Source organism: Mycteria americana, chromosome 2 (genome assembly GCF_035582795.1).
Source record: "Mycteria americana isolate JAX WOST 10 ecotype Jacksonville Zoo and Gardens chromosome 2, USCA_MyAme_1.0, whole genome shotgun sequence".
In the NCBI taxonomy this organism is placed as follows: Eukaryota; Metazoa; Chordata; class Aves; order Ciconiiformes; family Ciconiidae; genus Mycteria; species Mycteria americana.
This window is the reverse complement of record NC_134366.1, coordinates 70180348-70205783: the sequence shown is the minus strand read 5'-3', so window position 1 is coordinate 70205783 and position 25436 is coordinate 70180348. Positions and strand designations below refer to the sequence as shown.

The following is a 25436-nucleotide window of genomic DNA, read 5'->3' as shown; positions in this document are numbered from 1 at the left end:
AACATAAATGTAAACTCACATTTCCTAGGTCTTAAGGCTCAAAGTTCTGCCTTTAGTTGACTATTTGGTATTTAACGCTTCGTCTGCCTGTCTGTGTAGGCTTTTGTGCTGAGTGCAGTGCTTTACCCTCATGTCTTGGACAGCGGGTTTCTGCAAATTCAGAGTTTGCCTCAGTGCGCCAGCTTGCCGTTGCAGCAGGCTGAACTTGCAAGAGCAGTAAGTGTTTGATCCTTGTGAACTAGTGGACTTAGAGGTCTGTGATATGTCTGCTGCTGATTCAATGTGTGAGGCTGAAATTTGCCTAAAATCTTTCCTGATGGACTCAGGATCAAATGGTTACAACAGAAGGCTTCAAACTGTGAGGGGAGGGCTGGAGGAGTGTGTAGGACTGGGTTTTAGTCCCTCTCTGAGCACTGTGTGGTTTTTTCCATGCTCTACCTCATTGGTTAGAAGGGAGAGGTGTGTGGTGGCTGTCCATCTTGGGAGAACAGCTCAAGAAAAATGCTCAGGAATCTTTAGCTTACAGCTTGGGAAGTGAAAATAAAGTAAAAAGCTTTGGATTAATGCTATTCATTACAGACTGGAAATTCATGATCTGTGAGTAAAGGGGGAAATTGCAAAACTCACTGCTCTGTTTGGCATGGACATTGGTATTAATGCTTATGTAAACTGCATGTTGATAGCTAGGTGAGACCTACCAAAGAATGTGGGTTAAGGATTTTTCAACAGAGAGAGAGGAGATGGAAGAGGTAGGAGGGGGAAGAATACAGTAGGATATGGAAAGGGATAAGCTAAGCTAAATTGGTATTACACGTTTTCATGGGGATTGCTTTTCTGGCTGTAGCATGCCTTTTGTCAGCTCCAATGTAGCTGACTGTTGATGTGCAGTTTACATCTTCTCTGCGAACATGTAGTGAACCATTCTGCTTCATGCAGGGTTTCTACACCCGTGCAAGTGCTGGGCTGTGATAGGGTGTAAAGCAAGCAGTATTTCATCAGGATCGTAAGAGCATAATCGAGCCTGCAAAATCCTTGCCTGGGGTCCTCATACATGACTGAGGAAAAAGCAGTTTGACTTTAGGATTTTAAGTTTGGGTGTACACGGTAGGAAAAATAATTTTTTGCATTTTTAAATTAAACTTCTGTAGTCAGGAAATTAGAATGGTAAATACTGGGTGGGTGTCTAAGGAGATCTTGAGAAAAAAATGTAATAAAACACAGAATTTGAAAGGAGGTGTCTGCTTCCTTTCTTGTAAAGTACCTTGTCCAGTAAAGCATCCTCTGTAGTCTAGGCAATTTCCAAAGCCACTGTCATTTGGAAATGTGATATGCGATGATGGTAGGTTAGGGCTGCTTAAAACAGGCAGCGAGAGAACTTCAGGTGAGTAGATTGGCGTAGCGCCATTGACTTGAGGGAAGTACAGCGTCGCATCGTGAGTTAGGGTTGCTTCCCGTGCGCTCCTTCCTCCCTCACTGAAGCATTCCCTCACCCGCATGCAGATTTCACCCAGAGACGGGGTAAGCCGTTATCATTAGATAGTATTAATACATTATTTCAAGCATTCTCTTTTATCAATTGTTGATGATTATGAATGTGAAAATGGAAGAATTGTTGTAGTGAAGCTTAGACTGATGTGATGTTGCCATTTTCAGTGAGCAAGTGGATGAGAATCCACAGAAATTCTACCTGCTAACTAACCGATCAGTATTTCCCTGTACAAAGAAAAAGCCCTTTCCCATGCTAGCTTTTGATATTCATGGTCAATTACTTTGACATTGGCATGCTCCTACAGCCTTCCCCTTCCCCAGTCTCACTTCCAAATACTCACTCTTGCTCAAATGGAAAGCCTGAACCATTCTTATCACGCAGAATTACCTGAAAGCACATACCTTTGTCGTGCGATATCACTCCAGTTTCATTTGTCCAGGGTAGTACTAACAATTTCATTAATTAGCTGGACTTATCTGAAGTTGAGCATGTTACCTTCAGACAAATAAATATTTATTTTTCCTTTGAAATGTGTCTCTAGGTAAACTTTTTTCAGGGCTTTTGTGCAGGGCAATGACACTGCACAAAATAAAAAGAATATTCTGTTGGCATTCCCAATGCTTCTGCTCCCATTTACTGCCAAGCTACCTTTCCCGTTCCACCAGGCACGGGACCTGCCTGGTTCAATCACATGCACCTGTCTTGAGCTGCTGCCAGTCCAGGGTTAGTAATGACTTACACTGTAGCTATGGCTTTAGATTCATCAAAACTCACACTTTCTATGTAGAGTATTTTATAGTGTAGCGTAGATTCTCATGTCTTGATGCCCCCTGCTTGTTTCCATATATACCTAATGTTACTTATTCCCAAATGTTGCACAAAGGAAAGGTGACACTTTTTGAAGGCACTTACCTGGGGTAAGTCAAGAGCTCTGCTGTCTGGCTGTAACATTACTGTGGCCTGCGAGGAAGTGCCCCCCTGTGTCTATTCCTTTGTACATGTATAACCAAGTAATTCATCATGGCCAGCAGAAAGAAGGAGCTATCACATGCATTAAGTGAATATGAAGGAAAGTGAAGCAAGCAGCAAGTGCTGAGAGGTGTTCACCCTCTGCACCCATCTGCCTTTAAGTATGATGTACAGTGAAAAGTCATGCCAACTTTTCTATCCCTTAAGTCTGACTTGATTGCTGTAGAGTCATCTTCCAGTTGAAGGGAAAGTGGTGCTGAAGGAACTGGATGTTCCTTCGGTATTTCAATTGCAATGATTTAATTTATACCAGAAATTAAAGTGATTTTTTTTTCCTTTGTGTTTATGAAGCTGAAGGTAAGGTTTCCTGTGGTTTCCTGTGTTTTTTATAAACATGCTTTATGGTTCTGTTAAGTATTACATTTATGACAGAGTGCCAGTGACCTCTTTTTTTTTTTTTTTTTTTTTTTTTTTAAAGCTACCCATATTGAGAGAAATTGATTCATTATGGCTTCTTTTATCTATCTGAAGATACCATGCCACTGGTTAAGAGGAGTTACTTTTTCATAATAAAGCTTATGGATGTTAATTATTGAGTTATAAAACATATTCATTTACAAGTGTTTGTGTCAACGACAGCCTAGTGTAGTGCTGAGTAAGAAGGGGGAGTATTAAATTCGATGTGTGAAACTAATTATGATTCTGTAAAGTGTTGTCTGTAAGCAGTTGTATCATCATCACAAAACAATGACAGGCCTGACTCCTCCATTGCACCAGCTTCATGCCAGGATGGTGCCACTAGACTCGGAAGGTTTTCTACTTCATTTAAATGATGAAAGCAAGAGCAGATATATGCCATTACAGGAAACAGGGCACACAGATTGCCGAAGCCAAAGGGTTTTACTGGAAGGGATATCTTTAAGCCAATTTCTCTGATGTTTTTAGTTGAGCAAGGATTACATGATAAGTGTTTCCATTTTCCCTTCAGGAGGATTATCTCACCACTGTGTTGGGAACGTCATTTAAATAAAGTTCATAAGCATGAAGCAAATAAATCCATTTTATCTCTGTTAGGTGTGGCATGCCATAGTTAGTGAAGAGATCTAAAGGCAAAAGTGCTTTTTTTTCAGTTGTGTTGGAAAGTAATCATGTAATAGACTTATGAGTCTAGACGTGTAAGTGATGGGTTAGGCATGTTACGCTTTTGGGAGAGAATAAGTAAGCACGTGTCATATGTTATTCAGCTTTACTTTTTATTTTCTGCGGTCTTGGTTTTGCCTCATTGGCTTGTCAAGTAGGTACTTGTAGTCTTTTACTCTTTATATTTAAAAAATACTGATTATTTCCCCCATTTCTTAAAGAGTTAAATAATGTCAAAACCAGGTAAAACTGCACCACAACTGGAAATGGAGTATCATATTTAAATTTTCCTTTTTAAATCATATTGCACTACAAATGAAGGATAAAGCATAACAATTCAATATTCTTTATTCTGTATATTTTCTATCATTGTTAAAACAGATATTGAGAGGAGTTTTTGTACTTTCATGATAAATATGCATGTTCGTGTGATCCCATAATAGATGCACTGGCAATCTTTCTCTGTATAGTCTGAAGTGCATTGGAAATGACACTGCACAAAGCAGGGAGGAATTGTGGTGATATTTCTGTCATTGCAGTTTCATCTGTTTCTTGCTTTAGCTGAATGTTTCTATGATTGAAACCTTTTAAACATTACTTTGAAGTTAAAGCAGCCATTTGTGTTGTTATGCCTCAAACAAGGCTCAGTTGCTGAAGTTTTGAGACCAACGACATCATCTAAAATTATACCAAATCTGTACTTATGCCTAGGAGCAGAAGGTTGAATCCAGTGCCCTTTGAAATCCAGATTATACTATTCATTAAAAATCCAGTTTGGCTTTTCCACTAAGCAAACTTCATGTGCTTTAAAAGGCTTCTGTAGACTTAGTAGGATCTGCTTCAGATCTGTAATTAAATGCTGTGAACTTATTTACAAGACCACTGTTTTCCTATTCTCTTTTCTTTTTGAGCTGCTTATTTTTGCAGGCAGTTCTGCAGCTGTAGCACTTTCCCTTTCCTTTTTCTATTACATTTCCAGGGTTTAATGGTTATCAGGGCTGTAGAAATGCTTAATAGGTATGGTGTGGGTATTGTCTTTTTGTTCTATGATGATGCACCTATAATTACAAAATGTATTTGTAGCAGTGAAGTAGTGCTTGTACATCTCTCTAACTTCTAAACTTTCTTACTAAACTGCATGTTTTAGTGTCATATTTCCTGCTTGCTTTCTGAGGCCAAAATTTTTAATAATTTTGGGAAATCACAATGTTAATTCATTTCCCTCAGTTATATTATTATAATTTAAATACATTAAAAAATTTGAGTTTTTCTGTGACTATTTTAATTTACCTTTTATCCCTAAATGTTAGTATTTTTTCTAAAACTAATTTTTAATACAGAATGGGACTTTAAATATTAAGAAGTTTTACTCATTTTAAGTATTCTTGTTAGACTGAACGGTTTTCTAAGAAAACAGTTCATTTTAGGGCCCAATTCCTTTGTGAGAGGTTTTAAGGTTTCAGAAGGAGCTGTAAAAGTTGTGCAGGTGGATCTGAAACAGTTCAGTCTTGCTGTTGAACAGGCTACTCCTACCTGACAATCACCACTTACGCTTTCAAGCAATCCCTTGTTTTATGTGTCCTGCTGAAGACGTCTCTGACAACTGTAAAAAGTGTTGTGCCTACCTCAGTTCGGCTTCTGACATGTTGAGGGTGCTCAGTGCCACCTGGACTTACAACAAAGTTATAAGTTGTAATTGGGTTCTACTGATGTACATTCATTGAAAGAGCCTCAGTGTCTTAATATAGATAGAGGTTCATCAAGTTAAAATGATTTATAGGGCTGGGATGGTCCTGTTATTAGTAGTTCAAACTGTGTATGACTGTATATGCCATTTAGGATTTTGGACTGGAAGCTTTCTGTATGTCTTAGTCATGCAATTATTCAAGGGGAGCTTTCATAAAATGGTTCCATTCTTGAATAGTATGTCAGAGGTCTCATCAAGATCGCGTTTCCAGGTGACTTGTGTGGGTGATTTGGGTTATGTGGATTTCTTATTCATGCCAAACAAAGTAATATCTTAATGTTCCAGAAATGTCATACATTTCTAAGAAATACTGTGCTCAGTGGCACTTTAGTAAAGGTGAACATGACAGACAGTAACACTAAGTCAGACCAGAGGTTCATTCAGCCAGTGTCTGGTCTCAGCTGGGCCAGTACAGAATATCTTTGAAAGCATATGCATGCACAGTGATGCTTCTTTGATACACTTTTTCATCTCCCAGTAATATACAGCTTAAAGATTTCCCAAGTCAGAGGTGGTATCTTTGTGTTTAATCGCTTCATAGATTGATTTATTTTTTCCCAAAATTAGTCTACACACTTTTCTTCAAACTATGTAGATGTGACTGTGCAAGTATCCACAAAAAACCTGTGGCAATATGTTCCCCAGTTTAAGTGTTTACTGGGGAAAATATCTGTCTTCTGGATTTTATTTTGGTTTTGAGCTTGACTTTTGATAGTCACGTCTAATTCTCCTGAATTTTCATATTGTGATAAAGAGTGGATGAACATACTTCAACCTCATTTTCACTCCCGTTCTGATTGTATTAGTATGATTGTGCCCAGCATTTCTGTAGGAACGGAGGCATGTGTGTGTGTGCACAGATAAACCAATGGAATGTTGCATATGCTGTCAAACTTATGGCCTAAAATTATGTACAGCCTGTACAGATGTTTTGTGTCCTGCTGAGTTAATATATGTATAATGGCTGGGAAGTCCTGTTGAAGAGAGTCTTCTGTAAAGCGAAGGATTTCAGGACTCGGATTGCACAGTACTGTTCTTATGTGCCGGTGAAAAACAAAACCAAGATAAATCTCTGTCCAGTTCTTAATATCACTCTTTACACTTTCACCAAGGTAGCAGTTTCCAGAAAACAATAGATCTGTTTAAATGCAGGTGAGATTTGTGAAAAAAAAACCAAATTCAGTTATACAGCCCCACATCTTTTTAAGTAATGTGTGTTCTTTGTGTTATCTCCTGGAGTTGCACATCACTTCTTTCAAACCTGAAGAAACAGCTAAGTCCTACTTGTGTTGTAAGATCAATATAATATCATTGAGATTCAGCGAGATTTGAGGTCATTGGGAGTCACTGTGTACGTTTATTAGGACATGAGTTAGCCTCTAATTTATCTAGTAGGGTAGAGAATGCAATTTGGCCAAGTTCTCATTCCTTAAAAAAAGTGCTACTCTATTTTCCTTTGCAGTATTTTTCTGCTTGTTATGTAGCTTTGGGAGACAGTATATAGAAATTAAGAGATCAAACTTTTATTAGAGGTGGTTTGTCTTTCTTTTGCTTAGGTTTGAAATGACGGTTTGCACGTTACGAGTTGTTTTCTTTCTTCTCACAAGTGCCTTAGCTGAAGCTCGACTGCCTGACAGTAGAATATGCAAAAAAACAGTGCACCACACAACAAAAATTATGCTGGTGGTATTTTAGTCTTGCATCCAATTTCAGTTTAATATTATGTCGCAGTATGAGATTTATTTCTCCCTTTCGTTGGTTATGGCCTGAGGAGGGGAAAGGGTAGAATCTATATTGCAACAGACGTTTGAGTTACTTCCAAGAGTTTTAAAAAATTTAATCTGGTGTTAATCTCTGAAAGAAGTCATTACTCTGGTATGTCAGCCTGTGATGGAGAAAATAACAGAAAAGTTTAAAAAATAGAAATGTATTGAATTAACTTCATTTCCAGTGCAAGGAACAAAAAAGGTGCTTTAAACAATGACAGCTTAATCTGGAGAAGGAAATTGAACAGAGTTATTCTGTGATTAAGCCTCTTCACACAAAAGAGACAGCTTTAATACGGTACTAGTGGTTGAAGACTCAGATGATAGGTCTTTTTAGATGTAAGTGTTATACATCCATCTTTTCTTTTTAGAGAATTTAAGAGAAAATTGTTCCTGGAGCACAAGGCTCAGTGCCTGTGGACTGCTAATTAGAACAGTTTCCACCGAAGCTGCAGAACCCACAAGCTCGCAGCTCATCAAATGTTGCTGCAAACTCAAGTTCAGCCGAAATGCTCTGTGGGATTTGTAAGTCTGATTCTGTTGTGGGGGAGCCCATTAGCTAGCCAAAGCACAACTCTGGCCAACAACAGGAACACAAACCTGATCTTTAACCCAGAAAAAGATCACCAAAATCCTTATTCTACAATTTTTAAGTATTTTAAGAAGAAGCTTGGCAGCCTCTGCAAATGATTCTATTGTGCATCTTGTCAAAGAGCAGGCAGCTCTCATTTCAGAAGCAGAGTGAAAAGATGCAGTCTGTTGCTCGTTTCAAAGTAGGAAGGTTTGCTGGTGGGCTGGAGAGGAGGAGGAGGAGGAGGAGGAATCCTTCTGACATGCTTTCAGGGACCTGTAGCAAGCATTATGGTTAGTGCATTCCCTTGCTTTAAAGGGAGTGTGTGGACTACTCAGGATCATTCTCCCTAACCTCCAAACTCCAGAGGCAGATTCACCAAGGCCACCATAAACTTTGCTTCTTCATCTTTGACTCAGCTATAAACTTGAAAAGGCACAATAAATTTGGATACATGATCCAGGGCTACCATGTCTTTACTTACCACGATGTCCTCATGGTGCTTACACTTCACTTATAGCAATTCAATTACAAAACCTCAGGGATGACAGTCCAGGTGCAAGAAGGTTAGATTTGGTCTGTGTTCATGCAGATCGATGAGTGCTCTACAAGCCTCTAAATGGAAAAGAAAGAGAAAATGATGTATGTTGTCCAGGTAGAAAAGTTAAATGCTTTTGTAGCTTGTCAGTGAAACAAAGGATGAGCTAAAGCTTGCCTGTGTTAATTAGCTTAATCATGGAAGTGTAAGATTATTTGGAGTTTTGATATGAACCAAGACAGAGGTGGAGTCCAACAGGAAAATTCAAGTGCAGCTTTTGGAGCACAGATGGTTGTTTTTCCTTAGTGAATTTTGATTTGGTCAAAAACATGCAAAATATAAGGTTTGTTTTTATAGCTACACTCAGAAATAGTGCAAGATGATAAAAGTTGCAGTTGCATATACCAGGAGGCAATTTAACTTAAGATGTAATTTTTGAAAGAAGACCATTAGTGGCAGAGAAATACCATTACTGAGTGGGGTGGAGGGGAATGAAAGAACTCAAGTTCTGGCAGCTTTAACTACAGCCGGGTGGGGAAACCTCTGCAAATTGGAATATTTCCCACACTTACCTTTCTTGGTACCTTCTCCTTTTATTTTTCTGTCCTGTATTTCCTGACTGGAATATTCTTTTGGGCTCTTGCTGTTTTCACTGTCATCAGTAAGCATTTGAAGCTCTGTTTTTCTGTTTAAATTCTGCTGTTTTCCTTGAGTGCTCAGTAGAGCCCAGCAAAGAGGGGTTGGATGAAGGTTTGATAAGCTGACTGTGCAGGAAGCTCGGCTGAAATCTGGTGAGTCTCAGGACCAGTGTGAGTTAGTTTGTGTTCTGGTGTGCTGTTGGAGTCCTTCATTTGAAGAAGCTGTGATGGTCTTTCATTAAAAAAATAATAGAAGTTCCTTAAGTCAAATAGATTTGAAGGTATAATTAGAAATGGAAACAGTCCCCTGTGTGATGAAATGAGTTAAAAGAGAAAAAAGAAATGTCAGGGGAGAGGAAAATGAGGAATGGAAACTGAGAAAAAGGCAGAGACTCTTTAAAAAGTTAGAAAAAGGTAAGCATTTTAAGAGAGAAAAATAAAGGTAACATCAGCAGAGGGTGGGAAAGAGAACTGGATAGAAATAGAAAAATTTGCCTAACACATCAGCAAATTAGTTCTGCTGTCATTTTTTTTCAGCTGTGAAGAAGTGAGTGTGATAAGATAAGCACACATGCATGGAAACCATATTTTTCTAATCTCAAGATTTTCAGTAAGATTTTCAGTTTATTAGGAATGAGTGCAGGATGGTTGTTTTGGGGGGTTTTTTACTGTTTTCAAATGTTTTTGTTTGAAGTTAAAATAGGAGGACCTATGTTTATTCCAACCTTGACCAAGCTTTGATGGGAGTTTCATCAGGTGAAGAAATAGAAAATTGTACAAGGAGCTTAAAACATAAATAACTGCAATGGAAGTTGGAATGCATTTACAGTAAATGTACAGGTGTTAAGACTATTTTGTCCAAATTCTGCAGCAGCTGCTGCTGTAATATATAATGTGTCTACGCAACTGTTAATCCAATTGAAACAACTAATTTAGTAAGTATTTACTTTGCACTTAATTGATAATAACCCTTCAAGTAAAGAACTGGCAATTTACCATAAATTGCTAGTTAACATTACCAGATTTTCATTTAATTGATAAAAATGTAGCCTTCAAGAGGAGCCTTCTTTTGAGAGCTGAAAAGACCTTCCTCCTTTTAAGCTCAGCAGCGGGAGAACACCTTCAGAGAACACAGTAGGTATTAAACATGGGATATAACTGCTTATTGTGACCCAGCTCCATTTTTTTCTGGCATTTAAAAGCCAGAGTCTTTTGACATATCAATATGCAGGTAAAGTCTTCCATTTGTTTTGTTCACCATCTACTGTTTCAACATGTAGTGAAATATAGCAGCTGTACTTTAGTGCTTTAGATACTTTACAATTTAATTGCTATTGAAATGGTATGGGTAGGAAGAAGTCAAAATTGGAGACCGGCTTATAGAGGCATCTCAGGGTTTGCAACAGACTAATAATTGTGCTGGATATTACTGTCCTAGCTGGGAGTCCTGTACTTCTAGCACTGGGTTTGTACTAAGCAATTTCCTGTGGACAGAGGGAAGGAATAATACCTTATAATGGTCTTTGTGGTCCTGTCCCCTTTCCCTGCATCCACTGGTGACTTATTTGGATCCTTCCTCAAAAAATAGTTCTGAGAGGTAAAATGTCAGCCTTTGCCTAGGCGATTTGATGGGATAATAGTGCTCACAGGGGAGGACTGTATCCGTTCTGTCTTCAAATCAAACATGGGTGTATTTCTTGGGACTTCAAGATACGTTTCCGAGTGGAAATTTTAACAGGGACAGTAGCGGAGCACGTTCAGGCATCAGAACATGCTCTGTATTCTGTATTTATCGCAGGTTTTTGGAGCAAATAAATGTACTCGTCAATACCTAACGTACCTGCAGAGGTGCATTTCTGATCTGGCATCGACAGTTGCTTACGCAGCTGAATGGGGGGAAGGTCTCTAGAGTGATGAAAAAAAATCTTTTCTTCGATAACTTTATGTTGTCAGTATCTTGAGCTTATCCCAGACTGGAAGTGGGGCATGTGCTGGGAGGAAATGGGGAATATCAGAGTTCAACTCCCATTTTATTCTCCCACTGATGGGATAAAATGGGAGGGAGGCTGGAGGGGGTCTGAAACTCCTTGAAGTGTTTTTCCATGTTAAAAGCTCCATTACTGTTCCAAAAGAGCTCTGCACCCACCAGACCTTGAGCAAGTGTAGTTTGGTCTGAGGGGCAGGGAGTTGCAAGGGAGTTTTTTGTCAACAATGGAATCAACTCATATATGCTCCTGCGGTTGTAGTTAAAATATATTTGGCTTGATCTTGGAGAGGAAAGTGGAGAAGTTTTCAAACTTGTTTTGTAATTTGTTGAGTGTTTGGACAAGCCAGCTCCTCCTCACCCCAGGCAGTTATGGTTTCAAGCACGTGTCTTGCCTTTAATTACTGAGTTTAAACCGCTCTACATGCTTCAGTCCTTGTGCCACCCTCAGTGTACTGCCCTGGTTGTGGTTTGCAGCCCTAGACTGATGGGTAGCGAGCAGGTGCCACAGAGCCGTTCCCGTGGTCCGGGAAGAGTTAGGAACGGTCCAGCCAAGGGAGACAGGGCTCCCCTCCAATTTTACCACTTCTGTGGATTGTCATGTGGTGGATTCATTTTCTGAATGAATGTGCCCTCAGCAATGCGAGTAGCTGGCTGTGGCCAGACTCGGTTTCTTTCTGCTTTGCTCCCCTTCTGTAGAAGAGCACCCTACTAGCTGTGAACCTTTAGAGGTTCAGTGCCTTAAATTAAGTGTGAGTCAAATCTGTGCCTTAAATGTAAAACAAGCTTCTTGCTTCACTGGAAAATGTTTTTGAATGCTTTTTCATAAAAAATAACTAACTGCTTGTTCCAATTGACTGGAGTCTGTGATAAAGCAGTGATTGTAGTCCTTGGCACCAGGCTTCCAAAGAAAGCATAATGCCGTGCAGCATTATGCAGGAGGCACGGCCGGATGGTGTCTTGGTGTGAAGTGCTGTTCCTGGATGGTGTCTTGGTGTGAAATGCTGCTCCATCCAAGTGGATGGCAGTTCTGCTGATTGTGACAGGATGTTCAGGATGGGTCCTCCCTGAGGCAGCCATCTGCAGAGAGAAGCCCGAAAGCCATGGTAATAGCTCAGTTAATCTCTTAGAGTTAATAAAGGGAAGTAACCAATGAATTTGCAAACTTTTCAGCTTATTTAAGACTATGACAAATGGTGAGGCTTTCAGGATTTTGAACAGGGACATCTTATTAGAGGAAACAGATATTACATGGCATTTAGAGTGAAAGTCAGTGATTCTCCCATGATTGTGCTCTGCTGTACAGAATACAGGACAGCCCTGTGTATGTTTTTTGTGTCAATGCTATGCCTAAATGCCTCACAGACCTGAAGTGCATAGGTAGAGAAATAAAGTGATATGGGAAAGATAATAATTGCATTTGATGTTTTTTGACAAGTTCCTCCTGAACTTAGTTCTATATAGTGTGAAAAATGTAGGTATGGGTTGACAGCTTATAGATGCTGTGGAATAGCTCAGAATTCCCTGTGGCAGAAGGAGAGTGGTGGAGCAGGAGAGAGGCACCAATGTACAATGAGTGGTTAGATTCGGGAAGGAAATAGTATAAAAAGTTCAAGGTTCCTTAGCGAGCACTATTTATCACTTATGTGATATATTTTTTGTGGCAAACTCAAGATGCTTTGAAAGGGTTAGGGTAAATCTGATATGGCTTGATAAATACCAGAAAATTTTGTAAAGATGAACTGTACCTAAATCATCATACTGGTGTTTACACTGTCTCTCCTTTAGTTAAATTCACTTTCAAAGAAGTTGCACAGAAGGTAATATAAGGGACAATGCCTTCCTATCCTGTTATCTGTCAATAAATCATTTATTTCTTCCCACTGCAAGCCATCCCACTCTCCTATCTTTTTTTTCCTCCCTACTTCCAGTGATTCACTAGTTTAAAATGACTGCACCTAAGCCTTTCTTGCTGGGATTTTTGTCTGAGTTATGAACGAAGTAAGAGCATTACAGTTGGGCCCAAAAATCTGAATTAAAATACGACAAGAGCACCAGGCTTTGAAACTGCATCTTCAAAAATGCATTAATTAGGTGTATTTGTGTAATAATGAGTTGTACAGTACACAGACGTGCTTTCTAAATGGCCACCTGTCCTTGAAAGTGATAGTGATGAGGCTATGCAATCACAGCCATTTCAACCCCAAATTATGTGCAGGGAGCCCATCTTTGGTCTTTGATGATTCAGTGGAAGGGTGTTTAGGATGTAGTTACCTAGGACTGCAGGCAGCATGTGTGATGAGACAGGAGGTCTCTTCCAGTTGCGGTGGTGGCAGATAATACAGTTTTTGAAGTCCGTTTGTCGGGCACTTCGGTGAGTGTCTGCTTTAGAAATATATAGTGTCCTCTATGTACCTTTCAGCTGATAATAAGTATTTAGCAGCTACCTTTCGTATTACTAGCACAAATTTAAAACAAATAAACAAAACTGATTTGAAAGATAAAAACACAGGATTTGTGTTTCACTAAATTCATACATTTCTCTTGAAAAGTAGACCCAATTAAAATGAAAAATGTGACACTTTGTTAATAAATTCCTCAGTTTAGTGTAAAATAATTCAAAGTAAATAAAGAAGGTTTTTTAAATATTAACTGCTGAAAGGGGAACAGACAGAACTGGCCACGTTACTAGCTGAGCATTTGGAACTAGAGTAAGCTAAAGAAGCTTTTGATAGGGGTCTGCAGTAGTCAGATTTTTTTTATTATTATTTTATTGTAGTCATTTGACTTCAGTTCAATGCTTAGGTTTGAAAAAAGTGGAATGGTTTATTTTCTCTTTCAGTGTATGAATAAAAATGAGGTATGAGACGATGAGAAGTACTATTCATAAAGTGCGGAAGGGCTTGGTGATGAAAAACGATCAATATTATCTCTAGCTACTGAGTTCAACCACGTGTGTCCAGTAAATCAGTTCACTTTTAAATGCAAAATGTGGTTAGATAAGCTTATTTATGTCTCCGTAGCATATAAGATTGCTTTATTTAGCAGAGAATAAAGACACAACTGGGGGTTAGAGCATGGAACAGAGGGAAGTATGATATAATGTGGATTGGAGCGGCAGTTGGATAACATACGCAACCCAGCTAGAAAATTGGATAAGGTCAGCAAGGAGTAACTGAAATGCTTTGTTAACTAATGTACAAGAACCTTGGCAGCAAAACAGAAGAATTAAGACAATTGTTATTGGTATGCAAATAGATTTTTACAGCTTTACTGGAAATATGGCGAAGTGGCCGGCAAGAATTGAATAGAAATATTACAAGGAATGTACTGATCAGGAATAGTAGGAATAAAAAATAAAGGTTAATGTGAAATAACTTTGTATGTTTATGATGAACTACAAACAAAACCAGCTGATTTGGGCTCATGTTTTTGGGCATGAAGGGAAAAAATGCTATTTAGGTGGTAAAACCCAGGTATACCTGACTGGTGGGTGGCAGATAATTTTTCAGCATACAGTCTCTGAACAAGTGAGAAATTGTGATATTTTCAGTGTTGTTCTGGTAGACATTAAGATGTCTTCTGGTAGACTTGGGGGCCAAAAATGACTTTGGGTAGAATGATCAGAAGTTGACTTGTGAACTGTGGAGATGAACAGAAAGTCTGTGAGGTCTGTGCTTTACTTCAGTTTTGGGGGTTTTTTTTTAATAAATCTTACGTAATTGTATTTCAAAAGGGGAAAGCCTCGAGAAACTGAGAACAGAAGGCCATCTGCATAGGAGTTTGTGCACTAAATGAAGAGAAGGCAGATTTCCACCCATTTTGTCTTAAAGAACTTCTGCCTGGAACTGGTTTGTAAACAAAAGGTGAAAGACAAGAAAGACTTCAAATACAATCATGTGAACTCAGAAAGGAAATTAAGAGTAAGTGTGAAGCATGCAAGAGGAGAAGGGCAGGGTGAGGAAAGAGGGCTGATCAGCAAAAATACTGTTTCAAAGGTCAAGAATGTGCAAGTGAGGTAGAGCTCTCTTCTGTGAGCTCCACGTGTAGCAATGGGTACTTTAGTTACCTAGAAAATGCAGAAAGATGAAGTGGTCAAACTGAGCCATGAGGACAGCATGGTCGTTCAAGATTAGCATTTTACTACGCTCCATGGCAAAATTATACCTGTCTTATGTTTTTAGGAAAGAGGACAGAGTAGAAGTTGAGGAAAAGCACGCCGGCTAATGGGGAGGAGGACATGGAAGTGAAAATCACTGTTGTTATCAGAAGGTGACAGCTACACACTGGATGACAAGCCTGCTAACCCTCCTGTTAGCATGATGGTTTGGACATAAAAGCAGGGCCAGGAGACTCAATTTCCAAATATCACAGCTCAGGCTCACAATTACATGTGCAGGAGAAGATACAGTCTTAATGACACTGGAGATGTGTGTACTCCCTTCGCAATATGGCAGCAGCAGGAGCAAGGATGATCCCCTGATGAAGGAAGGATTCACAGCCAGCAGTAGGATCTCTTTTAGTGCCACTGTAGAAGGTTTTGATGCCGCCCCTGGAACACCATGTGCAACTCTGATAACCCATCTCCAAGAAACATGAACCTGAGCCTGAAGCAGGCTCAAAAAATGCCTGCTAAAATGAGCAGGGGGCTCAACAGCCTGTTTTATGAGAAAAGGCTAAAAGAGCTTGTCTTGTTTAGCCTAATGAAATTAAAGTAAAATAAATATATAAAGGGGCTAAACACTAGGGTTGGAGAAGATAAAAATAATATTGATTTAAGATCCATTCAAATAAAATCAAGCTGCAAATTAGATGTCTGCTGTTAATGAGCCTGCCAGGAGATTTTAGTTGGGGAAGAAGAAGCCTGAGTGATTTTAAAATGGATGCTAGGAAGTTTATGAGAAGTATTTCGTGACATGTTTTCTGTGGCAGCACTAGATTGAATTTGATGAGACAGGACAGTCCTACCTGTTCTAGATTTTAATGAAAATCTTTCATTGCTTTTAAAAATGTGAATTGGTGGTTGTGTGCATTTTAATTTGATTCCAAATTCCATCTGAAAGCAGCTTGATTTAAAAAAAAGGAGAAACATCAAAAACTGATCATGTGGTGAATGAGAGTCATCATTCACCATTTTCTAGAAAAATAAAAAGCTGTATAAAGTTAATAATCTGACTAAAAGCATGTTTAGACAGAGATGTCTGGGAGGGTAAGTGTGTCATGTCATTTAAGAATAACAACAAAACTGTTTTCTGGGTTGAGCTAGTTGTGACAACCTACTGAGAAAGAGGCTTTCTTTTGGAAGATAATTTTTTGCCTTTTTTGGATCATCAGTTTAGATGCTTCTGTGACCTTGGTGAAACCAGCTTGACTCTAAAGAACAGAATTCAGGCATATGGTTTTCAAGTTGTAATTCTAATCATTAAACATAAACAGTGCAGGCGATTTTGTTTGGTTTTTAAACCTGTTTAATCTGCAATAATAAATAGTCTAGAAGCAAAACTGGATTCTACAATCATTGGGTTATTTTTCTTCTGCATGTCTTTAATAGCCAGTTTAATATGACCTGATGTGATTTGCATCTGTTGTGGAGAGAATGTGTATTTCATTTTAATGACTTTATTGGTTAATTTGACAATTGATAGATTAAATCTTGTTAAATAATGTAGGATGAGAATGGGCCTAATTTTAATGTTGATACCAACATCCCTTTTTCAGTATTGGAAAATTAAGTTGATTATTGCCACAAATACTGTTCCAGGATTTTTTTCCCCCAAATCTGATAGGCTTCTTGGTGATTTCTAAAGAATACAGCAAAAGCTAGAATTAGTAGCGCAAAAGCATATGTCCTAAATTTTTACATCAACATATATCTGATTCATAGATTCAGATCTTAGGCATTGTTTTTCAAATATTCAATAAACTAACAATGTTAGCGTATGCATTTTTTTAATTAATTGACCTGCATTTTTCTAACTGCTGGTATGTGCAATGTAAGGCATAACACTGGATTTTTTCATGGAAAATAAGAATCTTCATACTTGCAGAGCTGAAGTTCACTTTTCACTTAACTAAATTTACTAATCCAGGTAAACGACTACTACAGTGAATGTATGTTTTACAGTGGAACTTCAAACCTTTGTGCCTTTGAACTACAAAAAGTGCAAACAAAATTTTCAGATCAAATCTCCTGTTTGACCTCCAGACAAACCGGCCACCATGTTTCATGCAAATTTTAGCTAAGAAATTCAGACAATCCATCATACAGGACAGTCTACAGATACGTTAATCTGATTAGTCTGTTTGAGTATCCTGAAAGAATTGTACTCGAAATTAAGTGAAGCAGAGATGCATCTTTTCTGTAGACAGATGCAGATTTTTATCTGTTCTCTCTTGTGTCCTTCTATATCAAGCAGCTTCCACATCAAATGTCCTGTTTGTCGTTATGGAGTGGCTTACAAGCCTGTAGTTGTGATTGATATTTTATTGCTATTTATTATTTATGTTACCCTTTTGCCAGGTACTGTAGAAACACAGTGCAAAGAGAGGTAATGCATTTTCTTCAACTAAGATAGGACATGGTTATAGAGTCGTAGGGAGGATAAGAGAGACAATGAAAGAAATCTTGATTTCTTTTTTTAATTTATTTTATTAATTTCTGCCTGATCAAATATGTTTCCTTGCCATGCTGGTTCCAGAACCAATTGTCTGTCTGATGTTTCTGGTTGTACTGCAGGCTGTCAAGCTTAATGCTTCTGGCTAAATTCCATCAGAGTCACTAGTAAAGTTCCTTGAATTTTCTCCTTTCTCCTCTTCTTCCCAGCCTCCCCTGCCAGCACAGGCTTTGTTTCCAAGTTTGAGGCCAACTTGATTAGGTGTCCCCTGGGATGACTTTATCCTGATTGACCCGAGTGTGTCAGCAGCATGACCCGCAGTGCTCCCGAGCCTGAGAACATAACGCAAAGGTGTCTGCAACAGTTCTGCACAGAGCTGGCATGGAGGGAGCGCTGCTTGTGCACTTGGGTTTCACTTGTCTTGTGCTTATAGGTAGTAGGCTGGCAATCATCAATACAGGACAGCCCTTAACAACTGCCTGAGAAATACGCAGAATATTTAGAATTCAAAGTACTTCCAGAGCATTGCCATGCCCTTGACAATTGGTTACTATGTGTAATTACATCATAATGTAATTATTCCACTAGTCGTCTTTATCATTCTATAGTATGGGAAGTAATAAAGTCTGCTGTGATTCATTTTTCAGCCAAAAAAGCCATGTCTATAAGCATACTACTGAGAAAGAAAAGCTACTGTTGTGGTACAAACAGACAGTGTTTATTCTCCCCACCCCCCTGCCTCCCTAGTGTTTTACTAATAGCTTACTTAAAAGCAGGTGCTTGATTTAATCCTGTCAATGCTATTTTGCATCTCTGTACAGAAGAAGGGTGGCCCAAGATAAATCAATAACAGAGGAAGGGATGATGTTAGTTTAGGGTGAAGGCACAGTTAATAGGAAAGGGGATAATACAGATTATTACTAGCAATTTCAGTTTATCAGGGGTGCTTTGCAAGGACCCTTTGTCCAACATTGCTAGGCCAATTTATTAACTCGTTGATCCATGCCTGTATATTTCTGAATACTTTGATTCCCTTGTCCTTTTTGCTTTATTGATTTCATTGTACATCCCCGCACTTAATCTAGAAGTCAAATGTATGATGTTTTTATTATCATTTGTGGTGTCACAGTACCTGTGAGCCCCATATGTTTAGGTCATTTTCTTCTCTGCCTCTCCCCACTGTCCCTTACTCTGTTTTGAAAAGAGCAATTCCAGAGGGGGCTGTGCTCCCCATTTAGGTGAAGGCTCTGTTTTCCCTCCAACACAAGATGCCTTGTCAGAGGTTTTCAGAAACTGGCCAAGGACTCTTGCCTTCGCTCTATTGTTTCCACAGGCTGTGGGCTTGCCTCATTCAGTACTTCTTGAGAGTTGATTCATGCATTCATCTCCTTTCACTAAGAAAAACTGAGTAAAGGAGATCCTCAGGGGTTAGGTAGGGTATATGTGTCTGTATGTCTTCTTCCATTTCCCCCTCCTTGTACTGTGATGTACAGGCTCAATACTGTACTAATCAGCATCTGGCTCAGTCTGCTCCATCCAGTTGTTTCTCCTGATAATGTCAAGCCAGAGGTTGGCGACATCTTCCAAGTGTTAAAAACGTGGGCTCATTTCAGAGCTGACCGGGAGGATGAGTGACAGTTGCTGTTGGTGACAGAACAAGCTGGTGATGGGAACCCCAGTTACCCTGGCTGCTTGTCAGGCCAGGAGGGGCCAACGTGGGGAACTTGGAAAGGTCGCTGGAGGGACCACATTCAGCTGCAAGCTGGGCCAGAGTATGGCTTTCATTGCTGTGATGTTTTGTTTTGCTTTGGGATGCGGTTGTCCTACAAAGGGGCTGGCCTTTGCCACAGCTTGGCTGGAGGGCTGAGGTACTGACACAGTGGATACTGTCTGAAACAGCTTTTTGACCAAAAGGTTTGGGCAGAGAAACTAAGAAGAACAGGAATGAGTCACTGGTGAATAGGGAAAGGCCACTGTGGGGAGCAATGGGTTGCTACTTTCCTCACAATTTGCATTTTATACTGTCTTTATTTCTGCTTCTGAGCAAGAAATATAAGAACGTGGTTAGTGAGTTGAAACATGGGAAATCAAATAATTGAATATTTGGAATGGAAGAGGAAAAAGTGAGATCTGGGTGGTGCAGCAGGAATATCCTCTCAGATCATTAGCTTCTGTTTGAATCACTGGAGATTTTCAAGATGATAGGGGGATTCAATATTAAATAGCTATTAGGTGCACTGCTTTTAAAGAAAGAAAATTGGATAAGAGAAGCAGGCAGCACATCAGCCTTCTCAGAGATGGGCTGTTCACAACAGAGTGATTGGCAGTGGTTGGCAGTGCTTGCAGGACTCCCATTGAGATGAATGTGGTACGTAAAAATAATTATCTGAGGACAATAATTCATTATTTACTCAAAACATATGAGATACCATGAAAAATGAAATGAAAGATGAACATGGAATGATGCAAATCTCAGTAGCAAATGGCTGTAGTGTTTGGGACTCTCTTACTGCCTTCACACTTTCACAGGTATGTCCTCTGCTTTGCCAGCCCTAGGACAGTCTGTGCAGCAGTGTCTTCTGGCATATGTTTCTATTGTCTGCTTATTGCTGGCTAAATTCTTTATTTATATACATTGCTTCTAATCTTCCACATCTTCAGAAAGAAACAGCTGAATTCTTTGAAGTATAGTTGTTTGGCCCTCAAGTCTAAGAGGGTCTTTCAAGGATTGTGGAAGTCTCCTGTCCCCCAGACTAGAAGCTCTGCACCAGTGTTGGCCTAACAGCAGCAACAGAACTTGACCGGAATTACTGTGGCCCTTTTGCTGTAGATCTGTAGATCTTATCTATAGATCTGTAGATAAAACAACTGTGCTTTGTCAGCTCAAAAACTCAGAGAAAATGGCGTATTTTCGTGAAGCAAAGGGAGATCTTGCTCTTAGTTGTTCCAGCTCAGCAGGAGGAGGAAGCTTGGTTCAGTGTTGCATCATGTATAGATGTTGTTTGAGTTCTGGTTGCAGACAGCGGTGATGATGGAATGTGCTGAAGGTATGGCACAAGATAATTTGTATAGATTTCAAGATGAGTTACAGATTACTAGAAGTTAAGAGAAGATGTGGCTTGAAGTTGAACTTTACATGATGCAAGTGAAAGAAAACCATCATCCCTATTTCTCACCTCAATTTAATTTTTGCAGAGATGCTTTTTTGAGAGTATAAAACAAGAATTTTGGAGGATGGCAGCCCTATGCAACTACATCAGACATCCTAATGTTGAATAATAACAGCAATCTGTCATACAAACATATCAAAATAATTGGCTGTGCTTCATTGGTAATGTTGATCAGACTGCATGGCAGTACCTTCTGTCACCAAAATGATTTACAGTAAGTGTGCAGATGTTATTTACAGTGACCTACTAATTCTTCTTGAATGAGGGCCTCTATTTCTTCTTGCACATTATAATCTTAGCTCCTTTTAAAATGAGCTCTGTTCACTCTCCGCCAAATAATTTGGAACAATAAGCAGTTAATTAAAATGTCTGGTGCTATAGCACTGTTTGAAGTTTAATATTAGCAATATTTTGGCAGAGCTTGGTAGGAATGAAGGAAAATGCTCCTACTGTCAGAAGAGATGTGTTACAGTCTTTCACAAAACTTACCGAACACAAAGTTTTTCTCTCATGGTATATTCTTACCTAAGTCTGTGGTAGGTCTCTTTTACTTCCATTTTAACAATCCAGCCAAATCCTTTACTTGCTTAATAATAATTTGAATGAATTGATCACGGTGGTTTTAGTTTTTTTTCCAGTGAATCCATTAAAAACAATGTATTTTACTTTCCACTAGACTGTATTCAGGTACCAATTTTAGTGTTAGACTGTCACATTCAAAAAACTACCCAATTGAAAGCTGCAGTTTTGAATTTCATTTGCATTATGTGCTCAGAAAAGGTAGAAAGAGTTAAAGTATCTAGGGAATAAAACTACTGACTTCACATAAAATATCTAGAAGTGTAACAGTGGTTCTTCAAGTTTACATGAAGAAAGTAGTAAATAACTATCTTCTTTCACCTGGTAATAATGTAATTATAGAATCATAGAATGGTTTGGATTGGAAGGAACCTTAAAGATATCTAGTTCCAATCCCCCTGCTGTGGGCAGGGACACCTTCCACTAGACCAGGCTGCTCAAAGCCCCATCCAACCTGGCCTTGAACACTTCCAGGGACGGGGCATCCACAACTTCTCTGGGCAACATGTTCCAGTGCCTCACCACCCTCATAGTGAAGAATTTGATTGGAAAAACAGCTTTTGCTGTAAATCTGCTGCAAAACCATTTCCACTGTGGGTCTCCAATGTGATTCATTCAAATAAAAAAATAAGTGAGTCGCATCCTTCCTCTGTTGTGGTATTTTTATTTTTACTTGATGCAGCATGTAATTCTAGAGTGCTTAGTTTTTGACTTTCCAAAGGAAGCAAAAGCTTATATGATGGCTAAAATGGGGATGCAGAATAGAAGACGATTGCTACCTTTTTATGCTAACTTCTTTTTTTCTGTAAAAGTCAAGGTGAAGAAATTAAGTATTTAAAGAATTTTAATATAGGAAAAGCACAGATGTTCATGCATGGCTATGTCTTCAAAATTGTGGAGGAGAGGTGAGCATTTGCCTTAAGCAGTTGTTTATCTGATTAGGATTATGGCTACCTTACAAGTCTGTATCATGATGGTTCGTGCCGCCATATAGACTGCCTCTTGAATGCTTATTCACTTACTTTCACAGTGCATGCTAGAAGTATTAATTTATTGCACACTTGCAGGACTGAGATGGAGAGATGCCAAAATCAAAGCCTAACACCCACAGAAGCTAGGAACCATTTAGTGCCTGAACATGACAGTGGGGCTGTGCACTGACGGCTTGCCCAGATCGTGCGAGATTCCCGTGGCAGCATCAGTGGCTGAACCCTTAGTTGATGAACATTGTCTCAGTGCCTTGATCGCAAGACAATTTCCTTCTGATTCTTTTGGATGTGGAGTATAAAACTGAAGACTGGCAAAGAGATGACTAATTTGCAATGAATAGTAAAAGTAGGGCATTGTCTCCAGATGCCATGGGTGGACAACTAGTAATTAGGCAGACATGGAATGAAAGGTGTAGGGGGAGTTTTTGCTTGTTTAGGGGAAAACTGTTAAGTGTCTGACTGGAATCTGTTGACATTTAGCATATGATCTGCAGCTTGAAAAGCAAAGCCTTTCAACACAAATAATTTTTGTGGTCCAATTCAGGCATAGGACTGCCATCCCATTATGTAAGGAAAAGCACAATGAGTTCCTGCAAAAAGGAGAGCAGCTCTAATGCCTTCTGTCAGTAGAGAAAGGCTGCTTTGTATATACCAGAGGTATTAATTGTGTATTTGCTTTACCTTTATGTTTTCTCTGTCTGGATGCTAGGGATTTTGAAACATGAGTTTGAAGAAAGATTAGGAAAGAGAGTGTAACTGGGCATCACGTGGGCTGGGGAGATATACTTATGTAACACCTACGTGCAAGGGGGGATATGGCTGAATAAAAGACTTTGGGTAAATATCAGGAGAAACACCTAGCGGGATCCGTTGTGGTGTGGTATATACAGTTTTCTGCTGGAAAGAAGCAAAACCTCTGAGGCTTGCAAAATCTTTTTATTAAACTGAACACAACACTTGAGAGTGTTCTGGAGAAAAACTTTCTCTTCAGAAAGATGGACAGGATAACTGAAAAAGTTAGTTTAATTTCCATGTTTTATCATCCAATTAGTGTATTAATTGCCTTCTCACAGCAAATCCAGCCCTGGAAAACGTTTAGAAAGTGTTTTCTTTGCAACTGTCCTCATACCTTCAGAAATGTCTGACAAATCTTTAACAGAATGGGTTAAAGGGCAGTCACTAATGTTCATCGCTGCTTGAAACTGCTTTGCCAGGAAGAGGCTTTTGAGTGGTAGAGTAAGGTCTGGCATTGATTTGCTCATAGGGCTGTTCTGTGCCTGCTCAGTGCAGACATAACCTGCCTAACCGTGAACTTGGTTGTTGGGAAAACCTACCTAGCTCTGAACTAGCTAGTTGGTCTCCCAGGAGCAGTGACAGTATTTAGATCTGTTTAGACTATAAAACCCACCAGAGAAGACAGAGGCTTTCAGGTAGAGCCTAAGCTGAGCTTTGTTGCCCACTAAAGCTTGGTTAGGTCCACTCCAGTTTGCAATCACAGCATTGACTATGGTAGAGACATAACCATTGTCTGCAAACCCCAGCTGGAAAAGGGCCAAATATTCTGAAAACTTCAGAATTTGGGGGAGTATGTATCTGCATATCTTGCTGCTATCTCCACGTGGATCTGCTTCAGACTTACAGCTCAGGCAAGGTTCAGTCAAAATAATCAATATGTGTGGAAGACTTGCATGAGCTAAAAAAAATTTAAAATTGCCTCTTCAAAATGTGCACATATAGCCCTGCTGAGCTTCTGATGTTTTAAAGGTCTTTTCTAACATATACGATTCTGTGATTCTGTGATTCTCACAGCTTTTTGAAGCTGTAAGCTTTTTTTAGATCTCTGATCAAAATGCACAAGCAGGTCCTGATATCTTTTTTTCTTTTGTTTCTAACACCAGTAGTTTAAAATAGAGGATGGGTAGAATGAAGGAAAGCAGAAAAGGAGAAGCTCCCATATGTGATTATGTGTTAGAACAGGGCGTTATGGAAATTTTATATTGTGCCTTACTGTCCTGAGTATTGGTATCAATGAATGTTAGGTTAGGTTCACACAGCAATCATGTTAGCCTGTATAACTGATGGGAAGCTCAAAGCACAGCAGGGTGTTCCTAAGCCTTATGCTTTGTCTAGGGAGCAGTCAAGGAAATGGCTTGTCTTGCATCCTTGCATGTTCCAGATAGTCTGTTAGGCCAGTCTGCCCTCGTGTGTGCACCCAGCTCCTTTCGACACTTGCATTCGTATTTTAGTACAAGATGTAACTCTGCTTTTGCTGCATTCAGTTCCTGCAAACCAGTTACAGCTCTTTGCACAAATGGCTGCGGCTTGCATTTTGAATTATGAATGTGCCCTGACTGTTCCTTTGCCCTTTGTCAACAACAGATACACGAGGCCAAATTCTTCTCTCAGTCATGTTGGGGACGATCATGGGATCTGATCTTTCACATAGATGTCTGCTCAGGGTAATTCACTTAAGGCATACACTACAGCATTAATAGGGATCACACTGGGACCCCTGCTTTCTGGAGATGGACTTATATCCCTTAAAATAACCTATCCAGTGGACTACGATGGATCACAGCTCGCAGGATGGTTAGTAGAGTGGGTTCCAAACAGCCTCTGTTAGAACAAGAAGATGACTGTATAGTGCCTTTTGTAATGTCTGTATCTATTATGTTGTGTTAGCTTGGCTTTGCCAGGGACCATATCTATCTGTAAGGAGAGCTAGAAGTGACACTGGTTGACTTCAGAAATCACTGTGTCTATATAAAGCAAAGGAATATCCTACTAGGAGAGACCTAGGGTATACCAATGCAAAATCTCTTACTGCAAAGCTCATATTGCTTGCAGTCATTGCTGCTAGTTGGCTACACATTATTTATTTTGTTTGATGTAATGTTTGTCACTTGTTCAAAGCTTGAAGCGTTTCACATGCGCAATGGAAATATTTTCAGTACATTTTCTGATCAGGATATTCTGATATCTAACTGAACAGTCCCCTGAGTAGTTGTTTATGTATCATGTGGGAAAGAGAGATGGGGAGAAGGATGTACAGCCCAATTGCAGGGTGTTCCCTGCTTCTAAACCTACAACCTCTGCCTATTGAAAAAGCAGGCCTTGAAGTGTATACCTGGAAGATAAAACTGGTTTCCAGCTTACCAAGTAATCAAGCGCTCTCAGGCCTAAAGACTGAATGTTTGTTCAGGAACCTCGCATTTCAGTTCAGAGTAGTTGAAGCCCTCCAC

The 25436-nt window shown here is 39.4% G+C and overlaps 1 protein-coding gene across 2 annotated transcripts in view; it reads left to right on the top strand.

Moving 5' to 3' along the window:
• The window catches only part of TPK1 (thiamin pyrophosphokinase 1), a 312492-nt gene that overhangs the window by 150138 nt on the left and 136918 nt on the right, over positions 1–25436 (top strand). The gene's annotated exons all lie outside the window — the stretch shown is intronic.